The 12,204-nt window shown below is 35.0% G+C and overlaps 1 protein-coding gene across 1 annotated transcript in view; it reads right to left on the bottom strand.

Annotated features, from left to right (window-relative positions):
• Positions 1 to 12,204, bottom strand: part of Mterf1 (mitochondrial transcription termination factor 1) — a 214,990-nt gene that overhangs the window by 148,972 nt on the left and 53,814 nt on the right. The gene's annotated exons all lie outside the window — the stretch shown is intronic.

The following is a 12,204-nucleotide window of genomic DNA, read 5'->3' as shown; positions in this document are numbered from 1 at the left end:
AAGGAACACAACATGGCAAGGTCAGTACATATCAGTGATATCCATAAATGGGATCAATTCACCTACAAAAGAAACAGGTTAACAGAATGGATTAAGAAACAGAATCCCACAACATGCTGTATACAAGAAACAAATCTGACTCAAAAAGAAGTTTATAGATTAAAAGCCAAAGGGTGTAAAACAGTATTCCATGCAAAAGGAACCGAGAAAAAAGCAGGGGTAGCTTTTCTGTTTGCAGACAAAGTGAACTTCAAACCTAAAAGGATTAAAAGAGATAGAGAAGGCCACTACATACTTGTAAGTGTAAATCTACAAGAGAAAGAACTAACAGTTACAAATATATATGCACCAAACACAAGAGCACCCAACTATATAAGACAAATACTAATGTACATGAAAAACCAAATACACAAGAACACCATTGTAATAGAAGACCCGAATACCCCACTGTCACAAAGAGATAGATCAACTAGACAAAAAGTCAGCAAAGAAGTAACAGAACTGAATCATACCTGTGAGAAAATGGACTTAGTGGATGTTTACAGAGTTTTTCACCCAACCACATTAGAATATACATTCTTCTCAGCTTGACACCGGACAGTCTCAAAAATATACCATATATTAACCCATAAATCATGCTTAACTAAATGCAAAGGGAGCAAAATTATCACATGCATAATATCTGATCATAGCACACTAAAACTGGAAATCAATGGCAAAAAAACTGCACAACCTGCATAAATGCATAGAAATTAAATAACAACCTTCTGAATAACCAGTGGGTTAGAGGTGAAATTGAAGAAGAAGTAAAACAATATCTACAATAAAATGAAAATGCAGATACATTCTGTAACCTATGGGATGCAATGAAAAGCAGTCCTAAGAGAGAAATATATAGCAATAAATAGTTACATTAAGAAAATGGAATGAACACAAATAAATAACCTAATGTTACATCTCAGACTTCTAGAAAAGGAAGAGCAAGTCTAATCCAAAGCTCATAGAAGTGAGGAAACTGTAAAGATTAGAGCAGAAATTAATGCAATTGAAACTTTTAAAATACAAAGAATTAATGAATCAAAGAGCTAGTTTTTTAAGAAAATAAGCAAAATTGATAAGCCCCTGGCTAACCTTATCAAGAAAAAGAAAGGAAAAAAACTCAAATCCACACAACAAGGACTGAAAAAAATAAAATTACTATAGATCCCATGGAAATTCAAAAGATCTTCAACACCTACTTTGAAAATCTCTAGTCACATAGGGTGCAAAACACAGATGAAATGGACAGATTTCTAGGAATATATGAACTCCCAAAGCTCAATCAAGAATATATAGCAATTCTGAATAACCCAATATCAGCTACTGAAATTGAAAATGGATTAAAAATTTACCAACAAAGATAAGCCCCGGTCCTGATGGATTCATGGGTGAATTCTATAAGAAATTTAGAGAAGATTTAACACCAACAATACTCCTTAAACTCTTCAATGAAAATGAAAGAGAACCAGTCCTCCCTAACTCATTCTTGAAGGCAAATATCACTCTGATACCAAAACTAGAGAAAGACCCAACCAAAAAGGAGAACTACAGACCAATCTCACTAATGAACATTGATACAAAGATTCTCAATAAAATATTGGCAAATAGAATGCAGCAAATCTTCAAGAAGATTATACACCATGACCAAGTGGGATTTATTCCAGGAATGCAGAGATGGTTCAAAATACACAAATCAATAAATGTAATACACCACATCAACAGAGCAAAAAATGAAAATCACATGAACATCTCAATAGATTCAGAAAAAGCTTTCAATAAAGTCCAACTCATGTTCATGATAAAAATATCCTACAGAAACTTGGAATAGACCATATGTACCTCAATCTTATAAAGGTCATCTATGACAAACCAACAGCCAACATTATACTAAATGGACAAAAACTGAAAGCCTTCACTCTAAAATTAGGAACAAGACAAGGATGTCCACTCTTACCACTCTTATTCAATATAGTTCTAGAAATATTAGCCAGAGCAATCAGACAAGAGTGAGATATAAAAATAGGAAATGCAGAAGTTAAATTATCGTTATTTGCAGATGACATGATACTCTACATAGAAGACCCCAAAAACTCCATTAAGAGACTACTAGAGATAATAAATTCAGTGGCATAGCTGGATACAAAGTCAACATTCAAAAATCAATAGCATTCCTGTACACAAACAAAAAACTTCATGAGAGAGAAATTATGGAAATATCACCTTTCACAATAGCATCTAAAAAATAAAATGTTTCAGAATCAACCTAACCAAAAATGTAAAAGACCCATATGCTGATATATACTACTCTTAAAAAGGAGATTGAAGAGGATATTAGAAAATGGAAGGATTGTCCTTGCTCTAGGTTAGGAAGAACCAACATTATGAAAATGACTATACTCCCAAAACTGTTTTACCAATTCAATGCAATCCCCATCAAAATACCATTAACATACCTTACAGATCTAGAGAAAATATTTCTAAAATCCATCTGGAAACAGAAGAAACCTTGAATAGCAAAGGTGCTTCTGGGCAACAAAGGCAAGACAGGAGGCATTCCTGACTTGAAACTCTATTACAAAGCCACAGTAATAAAATCAGCATGGTACTGTCAAAGTAATAGACCTGAGGATCAAGGGAACACAATTGAAGATGCAAACACTACTACAAAGACACTCAGTCACCTTATATTTGACAAAGGGGCTAAACATGTTCACTGGAAAAAAGATAGCCTCTTTAATAAATGGTATTGGAAAAATTGGCTTTCCACATTGTGGAGACTGAAAATTGACCCATGCCTATCACCATACAGTAAACTAAAGTCAAAATGGATCAAGGATCTAAATATTAAAACAAAAATACTAAACCTACTGGAGGACAAGGTAGGTAGAAATCTTGGAGACACAGGCAGGCAGAGAATTCATGAATAAAATGCAAACCACACTGGAAACACTTCAAAGATTCAAATCGGATCTCATATTACTAAAGTCTTTGCACTTCAAAAGAAGTCAACAACAAAGTGAAAAAACCCACAGAATGGGAATAAATTTTAGCCAACAATCCCTCAAACAAAGGACTTATATCCAGAACATATAAAGAAGTGAAAAACATCAAGCCCCCCAAATGCAAAGATCCTCTCCAAAAATGCCATCAGAGATGAATACACAGTTCTCAGATGAAGATATACAAATGGCAGATAAATATATGAAGAAATGTTCACCATCACTGGTCACTCAAGAAATGCAAATTAAGACAGCATTGAGATTTCATCTCACCCCGGAAAGAATGGCTGCCATCAAGAAATCAACTGATAACAAATGTTGGTGAAGATGCAGGGAAAAATGAGCCCTTCTCCACTGTTGGAGTACAGACTGTTGCAACCACTGTTGCAATCAGTATGGAGATTCCTCAAAAATATAGGACTAGAGGTTCCAGTCAACCAACTATTCTTCTTCTTTGTATCTTCCCAAAAGAATTAAAAGCATCATACCACTTCAATACATGCACATTCATGTTTATAAAGACACAGTTTGTAATAGCCTAATCTTGGAAACACCCCAAATGTCCATCAATTAATGAATAGATAAAGAAGATATGGGGTTTTTTTATACAACGGAGTACTCCTCTGCCATAAAGAAAGATAAGTTTGAGACATTTCTAGCTAAATGAATGCACCTGGAGACAATACTCTCAAGTGAAATAAATCATACACACATGTGCAAATACCACATTGTTTCTCAGGTGAGAAACAAAGTATAAATAAGGACCAAAAGGTATAATAGATATTGTGTGATATAGGAAGAAAATGTTCAAATAGGAGGGGAACTATTGAGGGAAGAAAAGGAAAGGTAGAAGGAAAAAAGAAAAAAAAGATAAGAAAAAGTGGAAACAAAGCTTTTGTAAAGAAAGAAGAGAGATCAAAAGAAGGGTAAGGGAAGGGTAAGGGAAAAAAATAGAATCAAGTTGTACATTGTACAGGTATAAATTCCCTACAATGAAAGTGATCATCATGTATACCTAAAATGTACCAATAAACTCAATAAAGTAAATAAATTAGTTTTTTTTTAAAAAATACATGATTTATAAAGAACTCTTACATTTTAATACCCAAAAAACTGGATTTAAAAATAAAGAATGTTAACAGATGTTTCTCCAGAGAAGATATAAAAATTACCTACAGACATGAAAATGTGCTCAACATCTCTGATTATTAAGGAACTATAAATGAAAACCACTGTGATAGGTCACATCCATTAGGATGAAAATTATCAAAAAGGCAAGAGATGATAAATGTTGGCAAGGGCATAGGAAACACTGAATCCCAAGATACTATAGATAAAAATGCAGACTGATGCATACATGATGGAAAACAGTGTGGTGGCTCCTAAATAAACTAAATGTAAAACTACCAAATGACTCAATTCTGGGTAAACAGGCAAAGTAGATGATATTTTCACTCCCATGTTCATTAGTCATAATAGCCAAGATACCATTGAAGTGTCTATTAACTGGAAAATGGGAAAAGAAAATGAGCTCCTTTAAAAAGACAGAGCTCCTGCCATTTGCCATACATGGATGGCTTTGGAAGATATTATGCTAAGTGAAATAAGTCAGTCAGAGAAAGAAAAATATTGCATAATCTCTCTTATATATGGAATTTAGAAGAAAAAAATCAGTTACACAGATATGGGAAATAAAAGTGTGTCTACTATGGGTGTGGGTGGGATAAAACAGGAAGATGCAAACCAATGGACACAACGAAGGAGCTAGATAAGGTGGATAAGAGATCTGATGTACAACATGAGGACTATATTTGATAAAATCACACTCTATGGAATATTTTTGTGAAATAAATATATTATAGCTGCCGTGTCACAAAAAAGTAATTAAAATTATAGATATTTTAGTCAGATTTCTGTTCCTGGACACAATACCAACACCCAGAACTTAAAGGAGAAGTTTGATTTGGCTTAAGTTTTCAGCAGATTCATCCATAATTGGCTAGCTCCAAGGCAGAAATACCATAGCCAAAGGGTATGACAAAGCAAAACTGCCTAATTCATGGCATCTGAAAAATGCACTAGGTAAGCAGCACCAAGAGAAAGGCATGAGGAACAAGACTTAAACTCCAAGGCCATGTCTCCGTGACCCACTGGGACACCCGTAGAAGTATGTTTTAACAATTCCCCAAGGCAGCTTTATTCAAAATAAACCACACACTGGTCCATAAAGTATGCTTAAGTAAATGTGAAAGAATCAAAATTATCCCATGCATATTACCAAATCATATTAAAAATCAATGGCAAAAAAAAAACATGGGAACCACGCAAATACATGGAAATTAAACAATACCCTGTTAAATAATCAATGAGTTACAGATGAAATTAAGATACACATTTAGATAGTTCCTATAATCAAATGGTAATGCCAATATGTCACACCAGAACATATGGGACACAATGAAAGCAATCCTACGAGGGAAGTTTATAGTGGCAAAATCCCACATCAGAAAAACAGAGCTAGCTCAAACAAATAACTTAATGATACATTTCAAGGTCCTAGAAAAATAAGAGTAATCTAAACCCAAAGCTAATACAAGAAAGGAAATTATAAAGATCAGAGCAGAAATTAATAAAACTGAGACTAAAAAACATGGCAAAGAATCAATGAATCAAAGAGTTGATTCTTTGAAAGAATAAATAAAATAGACAAACCATTAGCTAATCTTACCAAAGTAAAGAAAGAAAAGACCCACATCCATGCAATTAGAAATGAAAAAGGCAAAATAGCAGTTGTTCTGCCAAAATCCAGAGGATCACTAGTAACTTCTTTGAGAAGCTGTACTCTAATAAAATGAAAAATTCAGAAAAAAATAGATTCTTATATACATATGACCTACCAAAGCTAAACCAAGAAGATATAAAAGTCCCAAATAATGCAATATCAGGCAATGAGATTAAAGATGTAATTTTTTAAAACTACTCAGAAAAGCCAGCAAAACTCAATGAGACCTTTAGAATACATCTAATGACAATGCTCTTCAAACTCTTTAATGAAATCAGGAGAAACAGTACTCCCAAAATCATTCCTGGAAGGAAGGATTGATTACCTGATTCCAAAACCAGAAAACAATCCAACCAAAAAAGAGAACTACAGACCAGTCTCTTTAATGAACATAGATGCAAAATTCTTCAACACTATACTGGCAAACAGAATACAGCAAATCATCAAAAAGATCGTACATCACAACCATGCAGGAGTCATTCCATACACACAGGAATGCTTCAACACACTCAATAAATGTAACACACTACATAAACAGAAGCAAGGACAAAGTCACATGATTATTACAAAAGACACAGAGAAAAAAGTATTTGAAATGTGAAGAAAAGACACAAATAGTCTTCATCTCAATCTGATAAAGGCCATCTATGACAAACCAATGGCCAACATCATATTAAAAGGAGAGAGATTGAAGGCTTTCCCTTTAAAATCAGGAAAAAGACAAAGATGTCCATTATCATCATTCCTGTTCAATATAGTTCTTGAAACTAGTATTAGCCAGACCATAGAGACAAGAAAAAAATATGGATAGCAAAGAAAGAAGTTAAATCATCATTATTTGCAGATGACATGATCCTCAACATAGAAGACCCAAAAACTCCACCAAAAGACTCCTAGAATTGATAACTAAATTTAGTAGCATAGCAGGATACAAAGTCAACATGCAAAAGCATACCTATGCACGAATAGTAAGCTTGCCCAAAGAGAAATAAGGGAGACAATGTGTTTCACGGTAGCATCAAGAAAAATGAAATACTGCAGAATTAACCTAAGCAAGAAAGGGAAACAACTCTACAATGAAAATTATACTACTCTGAAAAATGAGTTGGAAGAGGACATTTGAAAATGGAAGTATATCCCCTGTTCCTGGAGAAGCACTACTAATATAATCAAAATGGCCATACTTTCAAAACTGTTACACAGACTTAATGCAGTCCCAACCAAAATAGCAATAGCATTCCTCACAGAACTAGAGAAAGCAATCCTAAAATTCATACAGAATCCAAAGAGATCTAGAGTAGCAAAAGCAACTCTGTTTAATTAGGCCAAGGCAGGAAGTATCACAACCCTAGGCTTCAAGTTATACTATAAAACTATAGTGATAAAAACAGGACAGTGTTGGCGAAAAAGAAGAAAAAACAGACTTACACATCTGTGAAACAGAACACAGGATGCAGAAACAACTCCAGGCACACTCCACTACCTTATCCTTGACAAAAGATCCAAATACTTACACTAGGACAAAGATAGCCTCTTTAACAGTGCTAGGAAAATCGGCTTTCCACATGACAAATATTGAACCTAGACCCATATCTCTCACCCCACACTAAATCAAAATCAAAATGGATCACATTCTAACTATTAAAATAGATACACCAAGTCTGCTGGAAGACAAAATAGGTAAAACTCTTGAAGACATAGGTGTAGGCAAACACTTCTTGAACAGAACCCCAACAGCACAAAAAAACAATACTAAGAATCAACAAATGGGATCACAACAAATCAGACAGCTTCTGCACAGCAAAGGAAACCACCAACAGAGTAAGAGGCAACGTAAAGAATACAAAAATAAACTTTCCAGATACTCCTTAGACAAAAAACTAATATCTAGACTATGTAAAGAATTCAAACAAATTAGACCTCCAAATGTAAAGACTCAAAACAGGAATCTGAAATAATAGACATTTTTTTATTTTGTACCAGGGATCAAATTCATGACCTCACACTTAACAGGCAGAAGCTTACACCACTGAGCTAAATCCCTGGCCAATAATAGACACTTCTCAAATGAAGGAGTAAAAATGGCCAATAAATACACAAGAAAATTTTCAACATTGTTGGCCACTTGGTAATGCAAGTTAAAACAACACTGATATTCCATCTCACTCTAGAAATCAAAAAATCAAGAAATCAAATACTAACATCAAGAAATCAAATACAAATGCCAGAGTGGTTGCAGGGGAAAAGGAACCCATCTTCACTGCTGGTGGGAGTGTAAACTGGTATAATCAATATACAAATTAGCATGGAGGTCCTCAAAAAACTAAAAATAGAAATTCCATTTAGCCCAGATATTCCCCTTCTAGATATCTTCCTGAAGAGTTAAAAACATCACACTACAGCATATCCATGCTAGAGCAGCACAATTCATAACAGATAAATCTTGGAAATGACTTACATGTCCATCAACAGATGAACAGATAAAGAAAATACAGAATTTCTACCCAATGGAGTACTATTCTGCCATACAGAAAGATAAACAAGATAAACTATAACATTAAGTAATATAAATCAGACACACAAGCTTAAATATCATATGAATTATCTTACATGAGAAACAGTATATAAATAAAACACAAAAGATAGACAATAGAAAAAAGAGAGTTATTGTAATTCAGCATGGTCAGTGTATCTAATAGTGCACCCTAATTTAGTGTAACTGTCTTACATGTTTTATATGTCATAATTTTGGGCCTGTAGTCTGCCTGTTAATCTGTTTCTGACAATTAACCTGATAAGGACTTATAAATAAATGAATCTGAAAAAAATCAACCTGACCATAGTTGTAAGATTTGGCATTTATTTTTTTCATTGAAAATCCTTTGTTTTGTATCTTCTTAAGAAAAGATGAGTATATGTTTATTGCAGAAAAATATATGTAAGCAAAACAAAGATCATGCATAATTCCACCCATGTCAATGTCACACATTCCACTACTTCTCAAATTTTAAAATATCCAGGGCTGGGGATTTAGCTTAGTGGCATAAGCACCTGCCTTGCAAGTGTGTGGTCATTAGTTTGATCCCTGGTACCAATAAAAAAGAAAAAGACAAAAAAATTTTTTAAACATCTTTTCAAACTCTTTTTTGAAGTATAATGTCATACTATAATGTTGACTTGTATCTTGCTTTTTAAAAGGTTTCACAGTATCACAGATATATTTTCATGTGAATAAATGTAAGTGTACATCGAAAAAAAAGTTTCCCAGGGCAGATCCCAAAGCTAATCAATTTAACACTCACCTCACCTCTAAATGCCACAATACATATGTTAATTATTTCCCTACAGCAATCCTTTTACTATCTGTATGTGTCCCATCACAACATGTTGTAAACTTCAAATACCCACAGTAAAACTTATTTGTAAATATTATATTGGCTTATGGAAAACCTACTCACTGAAATATTATAAAACCATTAATAATGAAGGTTATTTTATGTAAGTGAAGTTTTATGGTATATTTACAATATGAAGTGAATATTTTAAAATTAAAACATAAAAGCATACATGGCATGTAAACATAACTTTTGCTTACAACAAACCAAAGCAATAATCTTACAAATAATTCCCCCTTCTTCAGGATCTCTCATTTATAAATACTGAGTATGCAACAGGTAGTATACTTTTTCTCAAGTACCATATTTTAAAAAGAAGACTCTCAACATAATTACAATAATACAGGTAGTACAACTGACTCACATCCAATACAAAGATTATCAGGTGAGCAAATTGGCTGTGAGACAGGCAAACCCTCCTCCCAATAGAAGTATGTGCTCCTTTTCCCACATCATTACATGAGTCTAAGAGAATAATCTTTATTCAACCATTCACTCAGCAAACACTTACTATATGTCTTCTAAGGGCCAGAAACTCTCTGAATGCTGGTATCCAATTGCTGTGATTTGCTTAAATGTTCCCCCAAAACCTGTGACCATGGGAGATGGGTCTTTCTAGGCAGCTAAGTCTAGCATTTGTGATTGGTTTGTTGTCTAGCACTGGGATTGGGTACAAGGGAAAGAAAGAGGCATGCTTTCCCCTTTTGGCCCTTTTGCTCTTGTTGCTTCTGGTATCTGCCATAGCCACTATGTTGCCCTTCAGCCATGCTACCCTGCCTCGGAGCCAACTGACTATAGACTGAAACCTCCACAGTGAGCTAAATAAATCTTTCCTTTTCTAATTTTGGGTGTCAGATATTTTGGCCCAGCAATGAGAGAAAAGTAACCACGACAGAATTTGGTACCAGGAGTGGGGTGAAAGTAATAATGTTATCACTCACCATTACCCCTAGTGATCCACTAGCAAAATTTTTGCTTCCTGTCTCAACTTTTATCTTCTGCTGGCTTAGAAGTTTTGGTTCCAAAGAGGAGAAGGCTTATACCAGGCAGCACAACAATGATACCACTGAATTGAAAGATAAGACTTCCCCCTAGTCATTTTGGTCTCTTCATGCTTCCTACGAAACAAGCTAAATGGGGAATCACAGTGTTGTTGGGGGTGACTGATTCAGACTGTCAAGGGGAAATTGAACTACTCCACAGTGGAGGAAAGGAAGAATATACATGTAGTACAGGAGATCTTTTAGGGCACCTCTCAGTGTTACCATATTCTATTATTAAAGTTAATAGGAAATTACAACAACCTAATATAGGCAGAATGACAAATGGCCTAGAGCCTTGAACAAAGAAGGTATGCTTTTTATTCCACGTGGGAAAGAACAAGACCTGCTCACTGAAGGTCAAGGGAGTACAGAATAGGTAATAGATGAAGGTAGTTTTAAATACCTGATAAGACTCCATGATCAGCTACAAGAAAGAGGATTGTAATTGTACGATTTCTCCCCTAATGTGGTTCTAATGTGATATAATATTAATAAATTTAACATTGGTTCTTATGGATTGTTAAGCTGTATTATAATATTCAACTTGTGAAATGATAAGAATAAGCATCAGCCAAGAAAAATTCACCTTTTCTGGTGAGGGAATTATTATGTTTTGATTTGTACTCAGGATAGTTATAACATGTGAGGTGTAATTATAAGCATGTCTTGTATCTGGAAACTGTTTTAAAGAAGTGTGTTTTAACAAAAGATGGATTGTTATGGTTTATACATTGTCAACTTGACTAAGGGATTCATTAGCTCTACATCCTGGGGTATAACAGACAAGCCACTATCATTCTAGGACATTGTTCATTGTGTTAATTTGAGGTCAGAACTTTAACTAAGTTATTCATCAGGGGGTCAGGGTCCTTAGCTTGTAACATTCTCAGCCTGTGCAGGAAGAGGGCACACAGATGGTGCGAGTACTACACCCACCCCAGGGGAGTAGCCTGCATACAGTAATAGTCAAATGAGGAGGAACTGACTGCTGGTTATTCAGAGGAGCTCTAGTCTTTACCTTCAGCTTGGATGTCATATGGCTTCTGGATGAGACTGTTCAGCTTCTGCCTGAGACTTTTTAGCCTTCTTCGTAGACTCTTGAGCCTTTATTGTAGACTTCTCAGCCTTTATTGTAGACTCTTCAGCCTTCTGTCATGTTCTTCAGTGTTCTGTCACAGACTCATCAGCCTCTTGATATGGACTGGCACGGGACACTACAGTAAACTCCAGCCTTGGGCTGGACCCTTCAGCCTCCAGCATGGAGACATCTTCTGCATGCTCCCTCATCTGACTGTGACTAACCATTTTAAGCCAATCTTGCTATTTCTTTTATATTTGTATATTTTGTGTTATATGTTTCTCTACTAAACCCTGACTGATACACCAACGGTACACAAAATGGACAGGGCTCTTGGCTTCATGGAAATAGATTACTATGAGGTATATATAAATTAACTCAAGTAAAAAATGGTGTTCTTGCTATAAAAGGGAAATACAGAGTACCAAGAGAAAAAGTTTTAACAAAGGGCTTAATTTAGATGTAGAGCCATGCTAAGAATAAGGTAAGTTGGAAATATTCATTCATTTCATTCACAAAGACTTACAATAAAGTCTTACTGCAGGCCTTAACACAACCCAGACGCTACCCTAACTTGTCAGCATTCCTATAGTTGTGCCAAATGTTCCAAATTCTCAGCAGAAACATTCTTCTCTGTTTTTCTGGAATTGGCCTCATATCTAATCTTAACAAATATTTTACTGCCCACTATAGGTCTTACTTTTTAGAGAGTGAGAGAGCGAGAGAGACGAGGTGTGTGGAATATTTATAGCTGGTCTAACAACCACACATCCACTCCCTTCCTCTGGAATACCCTGACATTCATATCAGGACATACCCCTTCCTGACTGTCTTGTGGGCTGGGTGAGACATCCTTCCCAACTTCATG

The sequence above is a fragment of the Cavia porcellus genome, unplaced genomic scaffold, assembly GCF_034190915.1.
Source record: "Cavia porcellus strain 051 isolate PalLab524CR breed Dunkin Hartley unplaced genomic scaffold, mCavPor4.1 scaffold_2, whole genome shotgun sequence".
Taxonomy (NCBI): Eukaryota; Metazoa; Chordata; class Mammalia; order Rodentia; family Caviidae; genus Cavia; species Cavia porcellus.
The sequence above is the reverse complement of the archived record's forward strand: the minus strand, read 5'-3'. Positions and strand labels throughout refer to the sequence as shown.